The following is a 26,950-nucleotide window of genomic DNA, read 5'->3' on the forward strand; positions in this document are numbered from 1 at the left end:
CCTTAAGTAGATAGACATGAGAATTCTAGAGGGACATCCTATGTTTCTTAAGGCAATAGATTGTTCGGGGGAGACAAAGGACAAACATTTCATTGCTAACTTGTTGAAGGAGGTAATTAATGAGGTTGGGAATGAAATTGTTGTCCAAGTAATTACTGATAACACTCCAAATTGCAAGGCGGCCGGACAACTTATTGAAGCGCAATTTTCTTCTATTTTTTGGACCCCGTGTGTAGTGCACCCCTCAACCATGCTTTGAAGAATATATGTGCGGCAAAGAATGTGGAAACAAATCAAGTTGCATATGACGAATGTAGTTGGATCTCGGATGTTGCGTGAGATGTTATGGTAATTAAGAATTTCATCATGAATCATTCGATGAGTTTGGCCATATTCAATGACTTTAATAGTTTGAAGTTGCTTTCCGTGGTGGAGACACGATTTGCAAGTGTGATTGTGATGCTTAAGAGATTTAAACTCTTAAAGCAAGGTCTTCAAGCAATGGTGATAGTGACAAATGGACTTGCTATCGGGAGGATGATGTGGGGAAAGCAAGGTATGTGAAAGAGAATCTGTTAGATGACATTTGGTGGGATTCTATCGAGTGCATACCCTCATTTACATCTCCTATGTATGACATGCTAAGAGAATGTGATACAGATAAGCCTTGTCTTTATTTGGTTCATGATACGTGGGACACGATGATTGGGAACGTGAAGGCGATAATATATAGGAAGGAAGGAAACAGGAAACAAGAGGCGTCTACCTTTTATGAAGTGGTGCACGAGATTCTTGTTGATCGTTGGAACAAGAGCAACACTCCACTTCATTGCTTGGCACATTCATTGAATTTAAGGTTAGGGGACTTTAAAATTTATTTGGATTAGTAGCTATGTTTATTTCTTACTTTTAACTTGAAACTAAATTATTTTTTTCTATTCTTAAAGGTATTATAGCGAAGAATGGATTGCTGAGGGTTCAAATCGAGTTCTTCACATAGGGATACGTAGATTTATGCAGAGAGTGTAAAGTGCCTCAAAAGGTACTTTCCTAATTCAACGGATCGTATGAAGGTTAATGTGGAGTTTGCCCACTTCTCTATGAAGTCTGGATTATTCAATGACATTGATTCCATACCCATACCCGTGCTTCTTAGGTGGTGCAGCAATGAGAAAAGAGAAGGAGAGTGGTGCGAAGGGTCTAGAGTTGGAAAAAGGATGTTGCGGCAGTGATTAAGAGAGAAGGGGATGCAACACTGGTTGGGGTATTAAATAGGGGGGCGGCAATGGCTTTTAGGGTTAGAGTTATATGATTAGGGTTTCTAGAGTTAGGGTTATAGGTTTAGGGTGTCTAGTGTTAGGGTTTGAAGTATGATTCCTTTAATTGATGGAGAACTCGATCTTCAACGTATTCCTTTGCTCTGATACCATGTTGAAACTCAGAACTACATTGGAGATGAATATGCGAGAGAGAGAGAGAGAGAGAGGAGAGGAGAAGAGAACGAGTGACGCTATAAGATAATCCTCATACGCACCATATGTATTTATATATATATATATATATATATATATAACATGTTGAATGACGTAACTGCCCCTATAGAGGGGCGCACGCATGCACATCTTTATTTAACAACTCTCACTACAACTCTCAAGATGATGTACCAGGAGAAACCTATCAAATCCCTAAAAAACTTGCAAATTATGACACAAGTGTCTGTGTTTCTAATAGTTAGTATGACAAGGATAAGCTAGTGTTATTGGATCATGTCTAAGGATCCCAAGAGCCATATTTATAGAGTTGGAACCAAAAATAGCTGTTATAGCATTTCCAACGGGTAGAATAGTCGATCCACGGTCGACCGTGGAACTAGCCGTTGGAGATCTTAACATTGCTTAAAGATCCCGGACGGTCGACCCATCTTGTGCGCAGTCGACCATGCTCGAGCAACAATCTACTGTTCACAATAACAGTCGTTTGTGAAGGCTTACAAGTTGTTTTTCCTATTTTGCACAACCTACTATCACGATCAACCATGGCACCCCATGGTTGACCGTTCGCAACACTGAATGTGTTCTGAATGGTCTTAACTCCACTCTGGCTTCCCGGAGTTACGTGCAAAGCGTTTTAGGTTCATTCTAAGTTTGTTTAGCCTTATTTAATGCCTTCCTAGTGCCATTACTCACAATTACTTTAGGGATTAGTTTTACAATCTAAGACTTGACCCATGAGACTTTAATCTTCTTAATCTTCAAGTCTTTAATGCTCCGTGGATCTTCATTTCAATCTTGTCTCTTTGGCTTCTTGGATCTTCACTCTTCTTTAAGCTTTGGCTTCATGATCCATGCCTTGATCCATGCTTAAATGACTTTAGTAATATCTTCAGATTTAACCTTTGAGGAGCATTCTTCCAAGTCATTTGAACGTTATTAGTATATCAAATGATGTAAAATATCATATTGTGTTTGTTGTTATTAAAAAACAACTTAAAAGATTGGCCAAGGTTGAGCCCTTGGGCTAATAGTCTCCTTTTATCATATGGTGGAGTTCTGCATTGGTTTTAACGTATACCAATCTGATCTCTTTGTATTGAGGGACACATATTTTTCGAAGTATCTCCTAAGCTTTATCTAGTTCCTCCCAAAAGTTATAATTTTATTTCTCAAACTTTGTAGAAGAAATGCATTTTGAGACATTTTCTTGCTTATATAGAATAAAATGTGTATAGACGCAATATCGTGCATTTACATACACACTTCACAATCAATGCCATTTTGTAAGCTTCTAAAGATTAATTTTCTTGGGACTATGTTTTAGAAGATGATCTTGTTCTCAAAATTTCAGAGGTTTCATATCTCTGGTAATTTCTGTCTTATCCTTTTTTTTAATTGTAAATATCAGGTCAACCATTTAAATGGGGATTTAATTACTAAGTAGATAAATGGCTATCATATTAACTTCTTATTATGGTATGTACCAGATATGGAAGTATGGAAGAATTAAAGATTCTGGTGAAGAGGTTCCATGAGGTGGGCATTAAAGTTCTCGGAGATGTTGTCTTGAATCATCGTTGTGCTCACTATAAGAATCAAAATGGTGTTTGGAATATTTTTGGTGTTCGACTTAATTGGGATGACAGGGCAATCGTTGCCGATGACCCACATTTCCAGGTACAATTTCTTTTGTGATACACTACTCTTCTTCAATAAGATCTAATGATTTTAGCCAATATAAAGTTCAGATTGACTGAATTACGATCTTTTTATGATACAATACACAGATAGAGACATCCAATTATTTGTAACTTTATGTTTTTGTCCCTCTTAGACATCTTTTGTTTGTATGCACTCAATATCTAATCCCATATAAATTAAAAAGTTTTCTTTAAATTGTTTGAGCTAGCCCCTCAGCTGTTCTTTTTTCTCTTTCCTTCTTTCATTAAGTGTTGCAAATTATTGGAAGAGTATATTATGTAGTATTTTTTTTCGTATTTGCTAGCTTCCATCGCAGAAGGCATTTCGTGGAGCGTCTGTTGCATGAGAGAGCATCCATATAGGCTCATATTTTGTCCTTTTCATTTAATTCATCTGAGATGGCTGCTCTCTTATGCAACAGATGCTCTGCGAAGTGCCTTCTGCAATGGACGCTTCTATTTTCGTAGGTCAATGAATCTTCTAGTGCTTCTCGCAATCCTAAGTCTAGGAACACTAACAAACATGCAAGCCTTATGGGAAACATATAAGATCGCAGCCAAAACTACATGTCATCGATTGAAAGGGTGTTCATGGTCATCTTTAGTTTCTCCCAGACAAATTGGTTTTGTCTCATTATCTGTTCCTTGATGATTTGATGGCCTGTGAGGTCGTTGACCTTGTGCGTAAAGCTGGTTATTTCTACATGATGTTGAGATTTGCATTGAAAAATCCTGTGATTGAATCTGGTGCCTCTCTCAATTTGGAGATTTGGAAATTTGAGAGGATGGGATTCTCCAATAATTTGTTCACAGAAGCTTATTATATTCTAAATCAGAATTATCGAAGTAAAGAATAGAAGAATACAGTATGGTTTTGAATTTCCACTGAAGCCAACACCAAACGACCAAAATGTTTTGATTGCCATCCCCACCGAAGCACATACCAAAACCAAAACCATAAGTGTATTAGTGGTATACTATATCAAAAACTGGGGGAACTGTTGACCACCTATTCATTCACTGCTAAGTAGCGAGGGAGATTTGGAGTAAAATCCTTTCTAGATTTGGCATTGCTTCGGTTTCCCATCCAATCTAATGGATGTCTTTCTTAGTTGGACCTCTGACCCCTGGAAGAAGAAAGGGTAGATTCTATGGAATGTTTCTCTCCTAGCTACAATTTGGGTCTTATGGAAAGAACGTAATGCAAAAGTGTTCATAGGTTATTCCAAGGTACCCCTTTCCATTTATTGGAAAGTAATAGCTTTGGTAATTTCTTGGGTCAGAACCTTAGAAGCAGGAACCTCCTCTCGGGGTGCCGCTCTCACCTCGGAACCTCGATTCGGCGCTCCTTAGGAAGGAGCTTCTAGGGAGCTCGACCTTAGAGAGAGACGGGACCGCTCTAATGATGCTCCCAGCCTGCTTCTATTACTCTATAAGTCCCACCATCACCAACTTCTTTATATCAAACTCCTCCAATTCTTTAAAGTACTTCGTTGGAGCAAGCACAAAGGCTTGTGCATCTTCAGAAGGCACGAGGCATGAGTGCACACAAATGAAGATCGTGAAGATGGTTAGAAATTAGCTTTTAGATGTTCTTAAATTTGGAAAGATACATATGAAAATGGTTAGAAACTATTATTTTTTGATGTATTTGAATTTTGAAAGATATATAAAGAAAATATTACATACACGCTCCCATGGCGCTCCCAAACTTAGATTCTTCTAGATCCCACGCTTCCTCGCCCCCGCTCCCGCCTTCGCCCCCGCCCCCGCACCCGCTTCGTGCTTCTAAGGTCAGAACTATCCCAAGCTTTAGATTTGTGTCCGCTTATGACTTGTGGTTTGGATGGAGGGAGGTGTGTTGTAGTGTGGAGGTGCGGACAAAGTTTGTGGAGGAGTGTGTGTGGAGCCTCCATCTCAGGACCTCATTAAATTTAATTTTGATAGGGGGGTTCTCAGAAATGACCTATGGGAGGTGTTGTGGGCCTTTGCCGGTCCTATTGGCATTGCAGATTCAATTGAAGCTGAGGTTCGAGCCGTGCATCAAGGACTCAAGGTGCTGAATAAAAGTTGCTTAATAAAGTGGTGTTTGAAGGAGATTCTTGGAGATTCACTTAGTTCTTTGACGAAATTCAAGATTGCGCGGGTACTTCATCTATTGTATTCTAGCATTTGCGCCGATCCACTAATGGGGGAGCAGATAGGCTTGATAGAGAAGGGGTTGAAAAGGATGATTTGGAGCTGTTTGATTTTTTATCTCCTTGAATATCTTTTGTCATTTTGTTCTTTATTCTTTTGTATTCTCCGTATTTGACCATCTGTCTTTTTCTAATCATATTTATTACTCTTCAAAAACAAAATCTGAATTGTATGTAACATATGGTGTATGTATAATGTATAAATATTATATGAATTGCACGTGCAATGTATATGTACTGAATTATCAGACATGTGTGACATTGCATATCACTAGCTGTTCAATGTTGTTAAATCTATATGGATGGTTGCCTTGCTTATGCGATGGTTTTTAAGTCGTTCCTAAAATTTCATCTTAAAATTATGTAGTTTGCATATGTTTCCATACATTTTGGTGATTTTATAGTATTTCCACCAAAATTTCTTCAGAAACCGAAAAATGGTTTTGTTTCCTTGGTGGCCAAAATCAAAACCGAAAGCGAAATTTAAAACCTTAGGATAGAGAAAGGAATCGTGTGATCTCATTAGCTTTATTTGTAATCCTTGATATTTATAGTAATGGCCCTGTTAGGTTATTATTCATAGGTAGTAGAGGGAATGTGCATGAGATACATATAAGAAAAGTAATAATTCTCAACAACGTTTCGCCTCAAGCTGGTATGGATTTCAAGGAAGCTCAGCTTGGTCCCTATAAAAAGTCAAAGTCTCACGTACGTTTCTGGAACGGAGATTCTTTGAATAGAATGAACGACCGTAACGGATGTCAGCTCAATCCGAAGGAAATTATGCGGAAGCTTTACAAAATTATTATGAAACCGCTTTTGGGCAACCCTCTCAACAACTAAGAGATCCATTCGAGGAGCACGGGGACTAGTTGAAATAATGAACCTCCCATATTGTATTGGGAGGCTCATTACTTCAATTGAGATAATAAAAAATCATTAATCAGTTCCTAAATAGCCTTTGTGAACATATCTCCTAATAGAAACTCTTGTGACCTTTTTCCTTCCGTAGGTCAATCTATCTCTATGTTTAGTTATGTTGTGGAATACTGAATTAGAAGCAATTTTCATTGGTACATGGTGTGAATCTTGAAGATATAAAAGGGAAGTATTAAGAGAAAGGAAGAGAAGATGGAGACGAAGAAAAGAGAAAGAAAGGAAGCAATGTTTTATGGGGAGGAAAGTTGCACAATTCATGTAGCTTTGTCTCTTTTATTGTATTTGAGTTAAACTCATTGACAAAAATGCCCTTCATATAAAAAGTACAATAAAATGTCTCAAGTTGTTGGCGGGGGGCTCTCTTGGGAAGGTGCGAAAAGTCCCTAGGATGGGACGGCTCATTAATGTTATATTAATTGTCACTGCACTAGGTTTTACGGGATGGGACACTTCAGGGCCTCTTTCAGGCCTACTCTTAAGGTGGTAGTATCTTTTATTTAATGAATTGACTGGAGGTTACTACGATCTAAGTGTATCCATTTAGTCTCTTGAAAATAAGGATGGCAGGTCATGTCTCCGGACAGCAGGAAATATCATCATGTCCAGGGAGGCGTAAGAGGAAATTATTCATGGAAATCATGGTGCTGGAAAATATCCTTTAGAAGATAAGAAGGATGTCCTATGATGAAAGATTAGCCTCCCTTAACGGGTTTCTAGTGAATAGTAGAAATCGGAAGAGTACATGGGATTTTTCGAAGGAGTTGGCTATTTCCTTTATGGAGGATGAGCTTGAAATTCAAAAAAACTAGGGATTTCTGGACAGGATCCCGGAAACGGAGAATCTACCGATTTCCCTCCTACAAAGCTTTGTTGATGATCTTGGTAAATGCTCCACTTAGGTGACTCGCCTATCTAGGAGGGTGCTTGTGCTTCTGATCTTCGTTGGAAGTCATTGGGATAGTTAATAGGCTGGGAGCCAGCTCAAGGCGGGTTAAAGAAAGTTCCCTTAAGGAAGGGGGATTCCTTTGGTACTCAGGACTTTGGTATCCGATCTCCCCTGGTGGCGGGGGACACCGAGTAAGGAAGGTTGTATGTTTTGTACTGCAGGGCATTTAGTTGGAAACGGATTGGGGGTAGTTCCTGATTCATTTAGGAGTTAAGCTACATTGGTCTGACTTAGGGTATACCCTCGTCAGTCCTTTCTGATGCTATGAAATGTTAAGTGGGACCTCTGGTCCTCTTTGTAATTATTATAGTATCAATAAAATATGCCATCTTTCAAAAAAAAAAATCTCAAGTTGGACCATAGATCTTGATACTGTCCAACTTGTGATGAATATCTCTGTTAAAGTATAAAACATAAATACTGCCTTTCTCCAACAGCTTAAGCTTTTGGAGAAGTTGGTAAGTTAACATGGTATTAGAGCCAAAGGTCTCGAGTTCCAACCTCCCGGATAGCAAAAATTCACATGCAATGGTAGGCCCAAAGTGGGACCACATGTGCCACGTGTTTGCAAGTGGGCCACACGTGCGGGGGAGTGTTGAAGTATAAAACATAAATACTAACTTTCTCCAACAGCTTAAGCTATTGGAGAAGTTGGTAAGTTAACAATCTCAAAGCCACTTGCATGTTGTTAATGCATGCCATAGGGACATAGTGGCTATTGTATTCACTACTGGGGCATATTTGTCCCTTTTAGAGTTCATTTAATGAAATACATAAATGATGAGGGTTAGTCAATATAGTAACTTTCCTCCATACTTTGCTCTCTTTACATCGCTCCCTATCATTACATGGTATCAGAGCAGGCTCCAGATTACACATAGGGAATTCTCTCTATCCTTTCTTTTTCTTCCTCATTCTCATTTTCCCTCATAGCTTGAGAAACAAAAGGGCCCAAAAACCTAATTACTGGCTGTAACCTTGTCGGGATCAGTCCCTTTCTTTGTTTTTTGGTGGAAAAATCCACCATGTGTGTTGTAAGCAAAGTTTAAGGCTGCTACAATCCATTTTGGATTTTCTTACTGCAGCCTCAGCACAGTTTTGGGTTTTTTCTTGTTGCCGCAATCTGTGGTTGGGGCTTTCTTGTTGTCACAACCTAGATGCGAGCATTAAGGTTCATACAACCCTTGTGGAAGATGGGGTTTCGCCAGTAGCTCAATGGTTGAGGCTTTGTTTCCCATCTTACCAACAAAAAAAAAACCTTGTGGAAGACTGTTGATGCTTCTCCTACGATTTGTTTGATGCTACTGCTACCAACTCATGGATGATATTTGATGTTGTAATGTTCCATATTTGATGTTACTACACCCATGTTCTCCTTTAAGAAAGAACAGGGGCAGCCAATGCATGTGAACAGTGTGTGAACAATTTGTGTGAACAGTGATTTACTTTTTCAAGCATTGGGATTCCTTGATCGTGCAATGTGATATCGACCATCTCTTGATTTGAGTAGATTCGCCCAAAATATCATATTTCATAACAATGGGTCCCTAGAATGATGACAGTTTTGCCCAACAAGTGTGTATCTTTCTGAATTTTATAGTCTCCAGATGATCTTCATTTGTCTAAAAGAGAGTAGCTACATCCCTCGGTCTAGATTTGTCCAATTTTTCCTAGCAGCCAAAAGAAAACTAGAGTTTCTTACAAAATACAAATGAGGGACCACGTAAAGGGGAAGTCAATCGCAGTGCTTGGGTGAGAGCAAATGCCCAAATTATGACATCACTATTGAACAATACGGGGGTAGCGAATATCCAAAAACAGAAAGAAATCAATAAAGGACACAAAATATCTAATATCCAAAAACAGAAAAGATAGGGGATAGGCCCCACACATCATAGTGCGCAAATCAATCAAATTGTTATCATACTAGGTGACAAATTAGTTCAACAATGTCATCAGACATGTCTCAAAACGCAACTCTTTTATCTTATTCAAAGATAAAAAGTTTGGAAACAACCGACGAAGAATAAGCAAGGGAACATGACTGAGTCGAGAATTCCCTAGCAAAAGTGAATGCCTTGAACTCAAGAGAGAAATCTCATAAAATCTTACTAGTAGATAACATGTGGACAATTGCTATTCTATCAATAAAGTTTGCTTGGTGATGACAAGAAGTATCTAGTGGATGTTGGTTTTAAGCTTTAAATTCATTAATTTTGTTCTCAATGAGCCATCATGGTAAGTTTTAAGAGGATCCCTCCGCCAGGAATTAGATCATGCTCCTTGTCCCCCCACTTCACAAAAATTGGAGAGATGAGTTGATGGATTTATCAGATCCTAGTTCAAGATTGATGGAGATCGAACGCGCATTTGAACATGTTGAGAAGAAAGAATGAGGGGAGAGAATCGTGAGTGGAGAGAACTCTCCTTCACTTATGTATTTATATTAATGAGATAAAGTACGTAGACAATTATACCCTTATAGTGACTACTCATTCTAACACTCCCCCTCAACCTGGAATGTATATATATCATACATTCCTAGCTTGTTCCAAATATCACTCAATCTAGCCTTTCCCAATGACTTTGTGAACATATCCGCTAATTGATTCGGAGAACGAGTGAATACGGTACATATTTCTCCCTTCTGGATCCTCCAACGAATAAAATGACAATCAACCTCGATATGTTTTGTGTGCTCATGGAATACAGGATTAGTTGCAATATGTATTGCAGCTTTGTTATCACAATACAACTGTGAATGTGAGGATGAGACGATACTAATCTCTGACACAAGTGATCGTAGCCAAATGAGCTTTGTACTCGTATGTGCCATCGCTCTGTACTTGGCTTCAGCACTTGACTTAGCAATGACATCCTGCTTCTTACTTCTCCATGACACTAGATTATCCCCTACAAAGGTACAATATCCAGTGGTCAATCTCTTATCTGCTGGAGATCTAGCCCAATCAGCTTCAGAAAAACCTTCAATCCTCATATGACCATGTCTCTTGAATAATAGACCCCTTCCTGGTGCTCCCTTCAAATACTTAAGAATATGAACTACTGCTACCCAATGTGAGGCACGTGGGGAACTCATGTACTGGCTGATTACTCCTATAGCATACGATATATCTGGGTGAGTAACTGTAAAATATATAAGCTTTCCAGCCAGTCTCCTGTATCTGTCAAGGTCTTTCAACAACTCTTCTTCTTCTAGAGCAAGTTTTACATTGGGGTCCATGGGTGCAGATGCAGGCTTCACTCCAAGGTTTCCTTCTCATCTAATAGATCCAAAACATACTTCCTTTGTGATAGAGATATAGACCTTTAGAAGAATATGCTACCTCTATCCCAAGGAAGTATCTAAGGTGTCCCAAATCTTTAGTGGAAAACTCTTTCTGTAAGAATGTCTTCAACTTCTGTATGCCCCCTTAATCACTGCCTGTGATGATGATGTCATCGATATACACAATCAACAAAATACAACCAGATGAGGACTGATGACTGAATACTGAGTGGTCTACAGTGCACTATTTGATGCCAAAACGCATGACGGCATGACTAAACCTCCCAAACCATACTCGCGGAGACTGCTTCAACCCATAGAGATTTCCGCAGGAGACAAACAAAGGAGGATGTCTCCCCCTGAGCAACGTACCCTGGAGGTTACTCCATATACACCTCCTCAATGAGGTCGCCATGAAGAAATGCATTCTTCACATCTATTTGATGAAGCACCAAACCCTGATTAACTGCCAGAGAGAGGACACGAACTGATGGTATCTTGGCAACTGAGGAGAAGGTCTTTGTATAATAAACTCTAAAAGTCTGTGTATATCCTTTAGCGACCAGGCGCGCTTTCAAGCGCTCAATAGTACCATCAGGCAAGTACTTAATCGAGAATACCCAACGACACCCAACTGGCCGAGCACCAGATGGAAGGGGAACCAGATTCCAAGTCTGGTTCGCATGAAGAGCACCCTTCTCTAGATCCATGGAAGCAAGCCAACCTGGGTGAGCAAGGGCCTCTACCATCGATTGTGGTAACACATCAGAAGACAAGTAAGAGACAAAACTTTTGAAAGGAGTTAGTTTATCATAAGAAACAAAATGAGAAATAAGATGCACAATAGAATGAGAATGAGTGCGCGAAGAAATAGGAGAATCAGAAGGCTCAACGAAATTATGTAGAGAAGATACCTGAGTGCTGGAAACTAGGATCTCCTTCTATGAGGGCGATGGCTCGAGAGTCGGAGGTGGTGGGCCATCAATGCGGCGACATCGCTGATACTGCTTTATAGAAACAGGAGGGGCCTGCGGTGAGGAAGACAGAATAGGAGGAGAATCCACAGTAGGGATAGGTAGAGGCTCAGGCAGTGACAGATGTGGTACTAGAACGGAGTCTGGTAGGACTGGAAGAGGAACCGAAACCACTGGTTCGATGACCTTAGTGAGAGACTCAAACATGGTGCTAAAGAATGACTTAGACTCAAAGAATGTAACATCTCCTGACACAAACCATCGACAGAGACGAGGACTGTTAGAACGATAGCCCTTCTAGGTACGAGAGTAGCCCAGGAAGACACAATGCTTAGAACCAGGATCAAGTTTATTGCGGTCAGGGCCTAAGTGGTGAACAAAACACACACACCCAAAGACGTGAGGAGTGAGATAAAATAGATTCTGCTGAGGTTGTAAAACCTGAAACGGCAAATCTCCTTGAAGCACAGACTAATGAAGACGATTAGCCAAAAAACAGGTCAAAATAGCATCACTCCAATATGTCTTCAGAACTTGCATATGAAACATTAAGGTACGAGCCACCTCAAGTAAGTATCACAGTTTTCTTTCTGCAGCACCATTCTGTTGGGAGGTGTATGCACACGAATACTGGTGGGGAATGCCATGAGTCGACAGATAATCCTGAAAACCGATAGCCTGAGAAATACTCGAGAGCATTATCTGTGCGTAAACGCTTTAAATTGCAATTGTATTGAGTTTTTATTTCAGCATGAAGAGAGCGAAAAACAGAGAAGACCTCAGAACGGTCTTTAAGCAAATACACCCATGTCATACGTGAATAATCATCAATAAAAACAATAAAATACTTGAACCCAGTAGTTGACGCGATCCTAGAGGTTCCCCATACATCTGATTGAACTAAAGCAAAAGGACTAGTGACTCGACTAACAACTCGAGAAGGGAAAGACACATGATGGTGCTTCCCGAGTTCAAGGACTCGCATGAAAACGAAGACATAGTGCCAGGGACAATAGACGTCTGCTGGAGCTGCTGAAGGGAAGGGTGGCCAAGGTGACAATGCGATTGAAAAGTGTCCACAGAACTATGTAAGTCAGCAAATAGTGGTCGACAGTCGAGACGGTAGAGCCCATCCACCTCACGACCCGATCCAATTGTACTCCCAGTCGAGAGATCCTGAAACAAACAATAAGAAAGGTAAAATGAGATGGAGCGATTCAAAGATTTCGTAATCTGACTAACATAAAGCAAACTAAAAGATGATTTAGGAACACATAAAACCGAAGACAATGGAAGAGAAGAACAGAGACAAACAGTACCATCATTGATGGGTGTAGTGGACCCATAAACAAGAGTAATGGACTGAGAAGCAGATGGAAATGAGCGAAAAGAGTAAGCTGAGATGGGTTACCACTCACGTGGTTCGAGGCCCCCAAGTATATAATCCAGGATCCGGGACTAGAAAGAAGGGTAGTGGATGAACTACCTGGCTGTGCAAAGCCCGCAGTGGGAGGGCGAGCAGCTAAGTTATAAATTCCGTTCCATTCCGGTTGTTCCGGCCAGAATTCCTTCGGAATCCGAAATTCAGGGCTAAACAGGCGGAATGCATTGTTTCGTCTGAAATTCCCCAAATCTTGTTTTTTTCATCTCTTCATGTTTCCTCTTCTTGGTTGTCTCGTCTTCTTCCCAATATTTACATGTCAAGTCCCCAATCTTGTTTTTTTCATCTTTTCCTCTGTCCTCTTCTTAATTCTCTCTTCCTGTTCCCAATATTTACATGTAAAGTCATTTAAGTAAATGTCCATGTACTTAAGATTTACATGTAAATAAGGGAATACCCCCCATTTGGATCTATTAAAATTAGTTTCAAGACGCAAATCTAAAAGGATAAAAAGTCAACTTTCCCGTTCTAGTACAAAATTCGAAAAAATGGGTCGGGCCAAAATCCTAACTTCCAAACGATGTGGTATTTTCTAATTTTAAAAATTCATAAACTCTATCATGTCCAAACATTATTAAATCCCAAAAGTCCGGTAAAAAAATCTCATAATTTGGTCTCTTAAATTTTTTCATCTTGTCAGGCACTGGTCAACGCAGTGGTCAACAAACTGGTCAACACGCTGGTCAACACTGACATTTCAGTTGATAGTGATTTTCCTTTAAGTAAATGTTGGATCTTTTACATATTTTGTTCAATTAATTGGTTCTTATATTTTTCTAACAATTTCTAATTTTTTTCATATTTTTAACTATTAAAAAAAAATTTCCCTCATCGCAGGGAACAAAAAGTTTCGAATAAAATGCCGAACGAAAGTGACGAAACACCGAAACGTTCTGTTCTGGTAGCCAAAACGAAACGGCGAACGAAACGGATAACTTAGGCGAGCAGTCAAGCGAAGTCGCTGAAGCTCCTCATAGTCGGCACATGAGATGGTAAAGGAATCATCTGCTTGGACAGGAGCGGCAGTGGATGAAGCAATAGATGCCTCACTTGGGGTAGAGGCAGTCAGATCCGCCGAGCGAGATTGGCGAAGCTTAGGATGAAGACTGTAACATGTGTCGATATGGTGGCCCTCTCTGACAATGAGTACAATAAGGGAGGCCACGACCACCATCAACACAGCCACCTCCACGGCCACATCCTCGACCTCAGCCAAAGGAACTGCCACAACGAACAGATCGACTACCACCATCATAAGCTGATAGAGCAGAACTGTAGGAAAATATGACGGGTGAAGACTCTCCAAGGCACTGCTGGGCATGTGAATAGATCTCAGTAAGGGACGGAATAGAACCAGTCCCAATGATCTGATGGCGAAGATGTATGAACTCAGGGCCTAGACTGTCAAGTTAATGGCCACACGAAGCTGGCCAGCTGACGATGAAGCACTATAATATCAGAGGTAAGGGGCATAAAAACATCTAGTTGCTGGCAAAGAGAGATGAACTGGCCATAATGTGTAGCAAGCCTCATATCACCACGACGAAGGTGCATCCACTCAGAGTGTGTTGCACAAATTTGTGCGAGGTCAATCCTGGAGTATATTAGTGCGGTATGATCCCAGATCTGCTTCGAGGTGGGAAGATGGATCATCATGGCAGAAATAGACAGGGTCATACTCTACCAAAGAAGCGTGCGAATCAAAGCATCCTCTTGCTCCCAACGAGCATAACTATGATCCTTAGTAGAGGGAGGATGTTGGAAACGTAATTCAAACGATGTAGCTAGTGGGCCCCGCCAGAGTTGATTTTATCTTTATCTTGAGTCTTCTAGAAGTTGGTTTGTTTTATCCAAGAGCTGGACATGTGTGAAGGTCTCTGGAGTATTCTTAGTTTCCTTTGAGAAAATTAAATACTATTTGGATAGATATTATCTAGTTGAGTTTCTATGAAGTTAGGATTGTAAAAGTGGAAACGTATGGGTTATTGTTGCTGTTAAACGTGTGAAGCAACAATCTATTTAAAGGCTGTTTTACTGATTCTTGTTAATTGAATAAAGTAATGAAAAATAGTAAAAAGGCGAATCGTCCATTGTCTTGTATTTTTTACTTTCAAGAAAAGCTTATGCTATTCTCTTTTTGAATAGTATTTTTTATTCTTTAGTTTCTACATAGGATCTTGACGAAGAAGACTAACCTTGCCCCGAGCAAGGAGATATGTCTTAACAGCAACCTTCCATGATAAATAGTTGGTTCCATCTAACTTAACAATGGTCATCTGTGGGAAAGAACCCTCCACATGGACAAGTATGAAGCAGACGAAGAACCTGAAGGCGGGTGTGTGGCGCGAACCTCAGTGGTCGAACCAATAGAGGGATCCACATTGACAGGTGGAACCATGACGATAACAAAGGACTAAGAAAGGAGAACACCCACTCAATCGGGAAAATAAAGAAGGAAAAACAATCGAGGAACCAACTAATGAATAGGAGATATCATATCGCAGCTCCGATGGCGAAGGAGGAGCAGACATAGATAGCCATAGATGACGAAGATCGAAGCCGTGAACGAGAAGAAAAGATCAAGAATAGAGGATCTAGGACATAGGCTAGGGTTAGGGTTTTGGTGTTTCCCCCTTTTTGGTTTTAATTTTGTTATTTAGGGTTTGGAAAGGAGGTTAGGGTTTGTGAGGGTGGGGGGTAGAAAATGGGGCAGGGTGCAGACGAGGGTCGGATGGAAGGGTGGGGTTGCCATTTGGGGGGGGGGGGGGGGTTAAGGGTGCAGTCGCGAGGGAGGGTGGGGTTGCCCGGGGGGGGGGGAGGGTAAGGGTGCAGGCGGGGGTCGGGAGGGGGGTAGGGGTGCAAGTGGGGATCAGAAGGGGTAGAGGGGGGTAGGGGATGCAGGCGGGGGTTGGGAGGGGAGGCGGGGTTGCCGCAGGGGGTAGAGGTTCCGCTCGGATTGGAAGGGGGTTAGGGTTGCCGTGGGGTTGAGGCGGGGCTGAGGGTCGTGGTGATGGCGGCGGAGGTGGGGGCGGCAAGGGTGAGGGTGGGGAAGAAGAGGAAAGGAGAGGTCGATGGTGGTCCTTAGGGATCCAGAACCCTACGGCTCTGATACCATGTTGAGAAGCAAGAATGAGAGGAGAGAATCGTGAGTGGAGAGAAATACCCCTATTTATATTAATGAGATAAAATACATAGACAATTATGCCCTTATAGTGACTACTCATTCTAACAGAACACTTCGGTGGAACAAATTGGAAACAGTTTTTTTTCAATGCAATAAGAAAAGGCTACTTGTTACAGTATATACCTTGAAAAACCAGTAGAATAACATAATGTAATCAATAAAGGTTTATTTCATGACATGAATGGGTATTTAAATTAATAAATGTGTGTGATGTGCTTAATTTATGACACATGTTCATCCTTAGATAACATAGTAGAAATGACATTCTCAAAGGATTCATAGATCCAAGGGAGCAAGGAGATATGGCATCTCGATTCTATGCAAGCCTTAATTCTGGTTGGGAAAGAGACTGAACATCTCTTTCTGTATACAACTAGGATCAGTTTTGCCTACATGCACGTTTCGTGAGATGACTTGTCTTTGTCATCTGGGTTGTGGACCCTAAGTAAGAAAAGTGGGTGCGACGATTGGATCAAGCAACCGAACCAAGATCAAATAAAAGAACAACTTGTGGACAAGTGAGTGTAAAGTTGTTCTTCCAGACAGGACCCTTCACATGTCCTTAGACCTGAGAGATCTTATTGGTTTGTGGGCCTGTTCTAGGGTCGTAGTCTATCCCATAGTGATTCTAGTATAGAGTCACATTCGGATAATGCTATATCCTAGAGCAAAACCTCAAGACCAATAGTGATACTCAACATAAGATTCTTCGCCCAAAAATTTAGGGAATGACATCCATGGTTTTAAATTTCGACTGAAATCCGAATGTCGAATTTCAATGAGGAACGAAACGAAATCGTACCGAAACCGAAATAATTTTTTGGAATTTCGTCGAAATTTAAAATAAAATAATACTTTTTTATTTCGATAATTTCGATTGAAATTTCGTCCAAAAAATCAGGGATTTTATGCGCAATACCAGATTTCGCCCGAAATTTTGAGATTTCGGCTGAAATTTCGGTTTCGGATAAATCCGAAATTTTAGCCGAAACCGAAATTTAAAACCATGATGACATCTTACGAATTTGTTAGAGCGATAGGCCTAGTAAATAGCCTGGCTAGGCGGATTTGATAAAAGTTTTATCGGAATGTTTTCTGAAACATTGAATAGTTTTCAAAGGATTTTACAAATGCATTTGGAGGCCGAACACCGCTTGACCAAAATGGTATACCTAGAGTGGGCCAAGGGGGTAAGAGGTGTCCACCCTCGTATGACTCAACTCAGTAGATGTAGTCAAGAAGAAAGGACTTGCACATACAAGATGTGATTAGGGGTAAGATGATCTGACGGTCATCTTCAAGGTTACATCTCGATGGAGGCCACTGACCTAATGCGAGTGTAGTTTAAATATTGAGCGAGATCGCAGTGGGACCCATCATAGGGTTCCGCAGGATCGATCGTCGGATCCCTGCGACGATCCCACTCATAACTCGAATGACCCGATATATCAAAACGGATCAGGGTTCCGCATTTTATGTATTGCACGAACGTATATGATTCGTTATATATATATATATATATATATATATATATATATATATATATATATATATACTTGTCTTTGCTAGTTAACTAGCAAGAGACTATGAGAGAATTTTTCATGAACAAAATTGGAGCCGAATAAGTCCCATTGGATGCGAGTTATAAATCAATTAAATGGATAATTAATTATTCATTTTTTATATGTTATTAAATATTATTAATATGATTAATAATAATAATGTGAAATCCAAATGAGGACAGTTATTCCCAAACCGGTTTAGCAAAGAGAGCCAAATTGGAACGGAATTGGAAATTGGAATTGTCCTTAACATTGGGAAACGAGTGGTGGGGTCCACCACACGCCCCAATCAGTTGGAAGACTTGGAAAAACGTTTCCTAGTGGATCATGGTCTTTGAGTTGCATTAGAACTCCACTTAGAGATAGAGTTGTTCAAATCTAGCTTCTAGAATTTGAGCAGTTTCCAACATGAACTCTTATTGGATAAGACCTAAAATAGCTGGAGAGTGACTCAAATTCACGCCCCCCAAGGAGAGTTAGGCGTCCCACTCAACCATGGTCGGTTTTGGGAGAGTCTCAATTGGTTTTGGGAGTTTCAATGCAACTTGTCTTCCAATTTGGATTGGATTTGGATGAGAGAAAGGAGGTGAAATTCCAATGATAGGCCCAAGTGGCAACCTAAAAGGAGATTAGGTTTATAAAAATAAAATTTACCTTTTGAAATTTTAACCAAATTATTTAAACTCTCTAATGAAGGATTAAGAGATCAAAAAGTAAAACAATTTAAGCAAGTAAGTTAAATCTAAAGTGCAATGCAAGAAAGGAGCAAGAGACAAGAAAGAGTGCACCCGAGATTTAAAGTGGTTCGGTCCTCAAACACACAAGGCCTACTCCACTCCACCAACCAAACCCGTTGATGGCTTCACTATGTTGATCTTCTTAACCTTGGCGAAGACCGGTGCCAATTACAATCGCTTTAATCTTGGTGGCAATCCTCACCACGGAGAGAGGGCTACGCTTCTCCGAACACTTGCCCAAATACAATGAAAGAAAATAGAAAATTACAACTTCCCTCTTCAAGGGTAGATAGCTCTCAAGCTCACACAAATTCCACTCTTGAAATGATGTACAAATTCAAGCCTAGGTCTAATCCCTTTAGATATCCCAAATTGAGGCACAAGGGTGATTACTACTCTCTAATATGTTTAGAACATGTTTAGAAATGAGAGAGAGATGTGTTCTAAGGCATAGAGAACACATATATATATAGAGAAAACCCAAATATGACCGTTACAGGGGCATAGTCGTAATTCTGTGAATTTTCCCAACGGCTATAATTGTTTTTGCCGACACACTGTTCTCGGAGTTCCGAGAAATTCTCGGTCTCGGAGTTCCGGGAATTGAAATAGAAGTTGGAAAATAGTCCCTGGACCATTTCTCGGAGCTCCGAGAACTTTCTCGGAGTTCCGAGAAGCCTAAATCAGCAGATTTTCCAGATTTTTTATGCTGATAATTTTGGGCTTCATGGGTTTCCAAATTACACATAGATGGGATTGTTATTCCAATTAGGGTCAGTTGTTTGGTGACTCCATTATGCCTCAAGGTGGGGTACCTAATAGGGATTAGATGTACAATCTAACACAAGACTTAAGCCTTCAAATCTTCTACTTTTGAAGCACATCTTCAAGTCTTGAACTCTTGCATGGATCACCTCCATTTCTTTGGCTCTTCAAGATCTCTCCTTGAATGCTCCAAGCCTTCATCATCCTTTGGCTTCAAATGGTGTTCAAGGATGTACAAGCCTCGATCCATGCCGTTTTCCTTGATCTAAGTGTTTGAAATGCTTGATTCTTCAATACATGCACTTAAACATCAAACACCTTAGAAATACAACACATTTCAACTTGTGTTTGGAATCATCAAAACATAGAAGATTGCCAAGGTGAGAACCATTGGGCTTACTGGAGGACTAAACAAACCAAACTCTTTGTGAATAAAGGGGAGAAAGGGCTGGACGAATTCTCAGAGTGAGAGATCCAAAAATTCGTCCCCCTTCTCCCCCTTGAAAAATCATTTTTCACATCCCCCTTCATCTCTCTCTCTATCAATTATTTAAAAACCACACCCAAGATCAAAAGAAAAAGGCATCCAATTTAGTTTTCTAATCTCTACTACTTTGGTACTGATTAGATCAAATCCTAAAGAAGTGAATAAGAGTTATTCACATCCACAATTGATCGTGCAAAGCAAAAGAATCCATCGGTTCAACTTTCTGGTTCGCGGTGTTCAGAACGATCGCAACCGTTCGAGGAGTAGATCAAGCAACTTCAATTGTTAATTTATTCTTCTAGAAGGTATTTACTAATCTTAGATTAATTATAATAACTAATCTAGACTGCAGGATCTTGAACAATAGCAAGATCGAAAGGAAAATTTAAAATACTATGCGATTCTACTTTCCGTTGCGCATAGCGATCTTGCCGGAAGGGGATAACCTTCCTTCCAATGGTATCAGAGCAACTAGGGATCAGATTAGGAGATTAATTTAACCAAAGATAGATCATGCGGTATATCCACTGGGAGTTCGAACGTTCTATCCCGGCTACCGAGGTTGTTAGTCCGTAGTGCTAATTAATATACATAAGGACTGTTATTTAAAGAACAACAGATCCGATCTACTCAACATGATTTTTGATCTGATTTTTCTTGATGGTTGAAAAGTAAACTCGAATATGAGTCCTACACATCAAGAATCATCAAAATCCGATGAGAGGATTGAGAGATATGATTTTTACAAGTTAAGGCCAAAATTAATGATTTTTATTTCGTGAATTACATAATTTATTTCAGAATGACCTCAAAGTTATGAGAAAAATTTATAGCCCAAGATTAAAAATTATTAAAAATTAGGTGAATTAAAAATTAATTAATTTAATTTTAGCATTATTTTATCAGTGTTGTTGAAAATTGGGCAAAAAGGTTACTCGACCTCTATCCATGCATGAGATGCATATGGATAATGTTTGTGGATGTTTATTATTTATTTTCATGGTTTAATATTGCTGTAATGTAGCAATTAAAAGTGTGCAATGTAGTAATTAAAGATTTTATTGTTTAATGTACTCCCTCTGGCAGTTGTGCAGACAACTTGTTTCCCATGGATAATTTCTTTTGATGTTTGAACACCTATTGAGAGGCTTAGGTTATGTGAACTCAGAAAAGACCCCCGTCAGTGGGGCATGGGCATTAGCCTATATGTGAACATAAGAACTGTGATCCCGCCAATGGGGGATAAACGTTGGCCCTGTCGACAGGTATGTGAACCTAGGAACTAGTTCCGACACCGTGAGCGGTCAGTGTAAGAAATAACTCGCTTTCTTGACCCGTGGGCAGTCGGGGTGAAAATAACTTGCTTTTTGGACTAAGCCGATGATCTCGGGGTGGTATCGTACCTATAAGAGTTTCCCATTTGTGACCCTCAGAACCTATGACTCCCTTCGTTGTGACATTATGAGACATCTTTTATGAACTTTGCTTCTAAGCTATTGCTCTTGTGATTAGTCATGCCTTGTGTAGCTTGTACCTACTTTATTCATTATTGGCCTTTGATCCTTTGAATATTGTGACTCCTTTTCCTTTGACACTTTGACCTATGCCTTTATGAACCTTACTCCTCAACATTGAACTTGTGTTAAATATCTCACTTGTGGCTTATATCCTTCTATTCTGTTACAAACCTCTCTTTCGTAGCATGCATGATCCCACTTTTGTAGTGCGTAATTATGTACTGAGCTTTTCAGCTGATTGTGGTTATATTAACATTTTCAGAGTTTGATCCTCGTGGAGTTGGCGAGGAGGCGCAGAAGTGATCTTTGATTTCTGATTATTGTTATCTTTAGTACTTTTACATTCTTTAGACAGTGAGTATTGTTAGGATTATTGAGACTATGTCATTTGATTCCGTTACTTTGATTATTATGGGACTATGGGTTAGATGAGAATTTGAGATTTTAATAATGGATTGAATTAAGACTTTTAAATTCAGTTATTTAGATTATTGTAGATGGTTTTGATTATTGCTTTGCAGGTATACGGCGCTGTCGCACCCTTAAGCCTTGTGTTGTGAATATGTATGTATGTGTGTGGCTTGGGGGCGTGACAGTGACCATGGCCATCTCCAGTTCGTTATGTATTTGTTTGACCTAATTCTATGATTTTATTTTTTTCCACAATACACTTTGGACTTTGATATCTCTACTCTAGCATGGCATGTCAAAAAGAAGAATAAACTCTGGGAACACCTAGACCATTTTGGATCTAATGAAATTCGTCAACATCTTGTTTTTGCTAAAGGGTCATTGGAGATTCCCATCCGGGAAGGAAATGCAAGGCTATGCATACATCCTGACACATCCTGGAACACCATCAGTCTTCTATGATCACATTGTCTCTCACTACCGAGATGAAATTTCAGCACTTATCTCACTCAGACATCGGACCAAGATTAATTGCCGCAGTACAGTATGGATCCAGCACTGTTCTTAATTTCTCTTTCCATAACTTCTTACAATATCTTCAATGAGTGTTACTTATTCTGCGAGCACACTCGTACTCAGTGAGCATCTACGGATGCCTTAGATGTGAGGGTTTCTTTTGACTTGAAGGAATTTTTATCAAAATTCAAAATTAGAGAGACTCCATTATGTAGAACTGTCGTTTCATTGTTACTTCCATGCATCCCCCCATGGCAAAGGGCATATTCCTTTATGAGAGAATTTGTGAGTCTCTTGCATGGTACTGTAGTAAATAGTGCAAACCTCGTTCAATTTGAGGGATTTCATTTGGCTGGGGGCTTGGGAGCAATCTGTCATGGAAAACGCGCACTTTCAATTAGGGGTGCAACTCGGGGTAATTTTTTGAAATACGGGTCGAGTTTTTACCATAAAATCAGGTCGGGCTCGGGTTGATTCCGATTCATTTGTTTGCAAAAGCTCAACCCAACCCCACTCAAGTTGTACCCCTACATGCAGTAAGTGCACACCGTCAAGGATTGCATGTTCAGTCATCTTCCGTCTAGTTTTTTCTTTGTTTTTTTGTCTATGCAAAACAGCTTGTTTGGTTTGTAATTTTCAAAATCAAGAGCTTGTTTATAGTTTTCCGCATGGATCTCCTTTAGTTTTGTCCCTTTAAGGATGATGATGTTACATCTTTCAGTAGCTCCAATTGTTTTGATGTATGATTCAGGTTCAGATAATCAAGGCTGAGAGGGATTTCTATGCGGCATCTATCGACGAGAAAGTAACAGTGAAGATAACACCAGGGCATTATGAACCCCAAAGTGGTCCTCAGAAATGGATTTTGGCTACCGAAGGGAAAGATTACAAGGTATGGGAATCATCCTGAGAATAATCTGGTATGATTCGTGATTCGTAATCCGATTGTTGTAATTTTAACTGTAAAATGTTTCTATCATTTATGAAAATGTAGTTGTGGTAAATATCATCAAATGTAACAAGCTTATGCTACAAAAGGAAGAAAGCAAGATATCCTCGCTAGTAATATGAAATGCAAACTTCAATAACTGTATCTTTGCTACTATCTACATATACCGACTTGTCACTATGTTTTCCATCTCTTGTGGCCAAAAATTCAAGTTAAGCATCCAATTGTAAAATCTAGTAATGGGTAATTTTTGTTGTTGAACATGGATGGACAAATATTTTACATATCCAATATTTCACACTTAAAAGTCAAGAAAATACATTATTGGTCGTTAGGATTGCATGATTAACGTGATTTTTGGGCATTGGAGATACAAAGCAAGGGCTGTCATATGGGCGGTTCATATCATAGTTATCAGGTTGGAAAATGACTTTGAGAAGCAAAACGTGGAACGGAAGCAGAAAATATGAGAAAAAAAATAGAGGAAATGAGAAGTGCGGAAGCAATTTATGGGAAGCAATTTATGAGAAACGCATTGTGAAACTCTTAGGAAAGGCATTAGAAATATTTCAAAAACGATAGTAAAACATCAAAGGAACAAATGAAATACAAGGGAAAATATGAGAGATGTGTGAGATTTGATGCCTAAAAAACCAAGATTTGATCACTTTAAAAGAAAGTGGTTTTTATTTTTGTTTCAAAATAATAGAGATGCATCCTACTGGGGCTGGACCACGAGAATCTCCCAAAAATATAAAGATGGTTTTCTTAAGATGATATATTCGCCCCCTTTTCTTCCCTGGGCGAACCCTCTCTAAGTGTGTTCATGACCACCCAATGAATAAAAAACGAGTGATTATATAATATCTTTTCCCTTTTCTTAATTGCCATTATAGTAAGTGGCATCTGTTATTTCGCCCACGATTCTCCTTTGGGAGGGTTTTTGCCATCATATCAGATGAATTACGATCAGTGAATCTTTTCCCAAGTGCATCAACTAATTTTCAATGACATCCTATTTTCGAGATACCTTGTGCTTATCTATTTGGGAAGTGTATAACACTTCAACAATCACAATTAAGTACATGTTTGTCTTGTTTCAATCCGATGAAGTTATTTATCTATAGTATCTTCTTATCTATATCTATACCGCATAATGGAATAAGCGGGTGATTTATTTTTTTCCCACGTGTACCACCCCTCTCCTCTCTTCACATTTACAATTTACCCCCACCTACAACTATTAAATTTCTCTCCCCATACTCGACGGACTACTCTTTCTGATGCAGTCTAAAAATCAGCAGTAGAGAGGTAAAATAGATAAAATAAAGAAGAAAAGGGACATTTGATTGCCGTTGGGGGAATACATGTTGGGTATATAATATAACCCTATTATGTTCTAATATAAGCCTAATAAGATAATGGACTGGTGTAGTGGGCCTATTTGGGATAGAGCCCATTAACCTATTAAAACCCTAGTTTATCCCTATATATAGGGGCTGGAGGCAACAAACTTGGCATTCCAAACTAGATACATTGGGTGTAATGCTTGAAGCAACCTCTTGCTTGACCTAATTCCTCTAACAATCTTGAAGCATTAGATTTCAAATCCTAATTTTTTATCGTTTTGGGCGTGGGTTTAATCCCTCGAAAAAAATCAATTTGGGTATGGTTCTTCGATTGAGGTTTCACACGGAACAACGATTTGGGCGTGATTGTTTTCTCTCCTACTCGTTGTATCATCGGCGGCCAACATTCAACTCTAGTGGAGGAATATAGGGCGTGGGTATAATCCCCAATTGGATTACACACAGAGACGTGTGCCTCCCTCAAACGCTCTACAGTTTTAGTCCCCATCCCTCTCTTTCACTCGATAGAGATTGGTGTTCATGTATTTCAATTCTTGGGAAAAGAGGGTCAGGAAAAAGACGGAATTTCGTTTGATTTGGTGATGGTTCTTCCTCCACGTTCCTATCTATTCCCGAGCAAGAAGGGCTTGCTTTGGTGTGATTTGGTGTGTTCTGTGATCTCCTTCTCTCTCATAGAAAATCACAACCGACCATACCCTCTCACATGCGCAACCGACCATACCCTCTCTTTGTAGAAGAACAGACCTCGTCTTCCCTATGCAAAGATTTGGGTGTAACCCCTTATTAGTTGAGATCCGTCTTGTGTAAAATCCTTTTTGGTTGAGGATTCTTTTCACATTAATTCCTTGTTGATCAGGAGAACTGTAGTGGTTCTGGAGAATTGAGGTTGGTCTTTTTCTCCTCGGATTTTCTTCGCGGATTTGGCAACCAGTTCTCGCACCAGTTCACTCACCGGTTCTTGCTCGCCGGTTACACCGGTTCTCACGGTTTTCCGCCGGTTCTTGGATTTGGTTCTTGGATTGGGCTCTCTCGATTTGGCTCTCGCGGTTCGCAATCAGGTGCACTCTTTCCAATTTTTACTTTTCTCTAATTATACAATGGAAAAGAATAGTATTTCTTTTGAGATGGTCAAACTTCAATCCTTTGGTGGGTCTGAGTATAGTTCATGGAAGCGAAAGACTCAATTCGGTCTAAAATATATGAACTGTTTTTACACCGTTTTGAGTACTTTTGCTGAGACGGATGAAGAAGTTGATGAATCTCAATAGCTTAAAGATGAGGATTTCTGCAAAGACTACTTGTTGCATTGTCTTTCTGACCATCTTGCAGAAACCAATAGCAAATATAACACTACTAAAGAAATATGGGACAATTTAGATGCTCAATTCAAGAAGGAAGATGAATTGTCCAAGACCCATCTTGCGGACAAATTCATGGATTATAAGTTTCAAGAGGACAAGAAAATCACTCATCAAGTTACTGATCTAACGAATTTAAGATCTAAGTTGCATAATAAAAAAATAGTTGTCTATTATTCGTTTCTTGTGGGTGCAATTATATATAAGTTACCATCTGCATGGCACTCTTTCAAAACCGAGATGTATCAGAAAAAGGTGCAAGTGAGATTGGATGATCTCAAACGATTCATTCGAATCAAAGATGAGAATCGAGCTAGGAATAACTTGGAGATGGTTAGACAACAACAGTCTGCTGCTAATGCGGTAACAAATCACAAGAAATTTTCTCGAAAATCCAATTCACCTAAAAGTTAACATCCCAAGTTGGAGGCAAAAAATACTATCTTTCAGAAAAAGAAGGGCAACTGCCACAACTGTGGAAAATGGGGTCACTTTGCTGCAGAATGTAACAACCTAAGAAGGCTAAATCTGACACACCACAAAAGGAAGCTCATATGATGGTGGGCAGTGTTGAGCCTAAGAGTTTTGTTGCCATGTTAGGCAATGGTAAGGTCAATACTTCTTCAGACTGGTGGTTAGATACATGGGTCACCTGTCATGTTTGAAACTCCAAGGAACTACTAGTTGATGTTATTGCCGTGAAAGAGACGTTACAGTAGCTAGTGGAGTAGCGGCAGAGGTGACTCACACTGGTACTGTGAACTTGGTCCTTTCTTCAGGAAAAATATTAACTCTGAAAAATGTTAAAGTAGTTCCTGCTATTTAAAAGAATTTAATTTCTTTTACTCTTTTAGACAATGCTGGCATGTGTTCTTCTTTTTTGGGTGGTAGAGTAACTTTAACTGTTCACTCTTTTTATTTTGGCTGTGCATTCTTGATCGATAGTATGTATAGATTGAGTTTAGCATATGATACAATTAGTCAAGTTAGTTCAACTTTGATTGATCCTAAGTTGTTACACAATAGATTGTGACATGTGAACTATAGGAAAATGGTCAAACTTGCTAAAACTTATAATATACATTTAGATACATCGATTAGATTTGACAGATGT

At 39.6% G+C, this 26,950-nt stretch overlaps 1 pseudogene across 1 annotated transcript in view; it reads left to right on the forward strand.

The window, feature by feature from the left end:
- Positions 1-23,273, forward strand: part of LOC143887064 (alpha-amylase 3, chloroplastic-like) — a 36,820-nt pseudogene extending 13,547 nt beyond the window's left edge. The window contains exons 5-7 of the transcript XR_013254011.1: positions 2,981-3,170; positions 22,020-22,187; positions 22,911-23,273. The product of XR_013254011.1 is annotated as an alpha-amylase 3, chloroplastic-like (transcript). The remainder of the gene's footprint in view (positions 1-2,980; positions 3,171-22,019; positions 22,188-22,910) is intronic.
- Positions 23,274-26,950: the final 3,677 nt, after the last annotated feature.

This window comes from Tasmannia lanceolata, unplaced genomic scaffold (assembly GCF_043159265.1).
Source record: "Tasmannia lanceolata isolate RefF3 unplaced genomic scaffold, GAP_Taslan_0.1 ptg000012l, whole genome shotgun sequence".
In the NCBI taxonomy this organism is placed as follows: domain Eukaryota; kingdom Viridiplantae; phylum Streptophyta; class Magnoliopsida; order Canellales; family Winteraceae; genus Tasmannia; species Tasmannia lanceolata.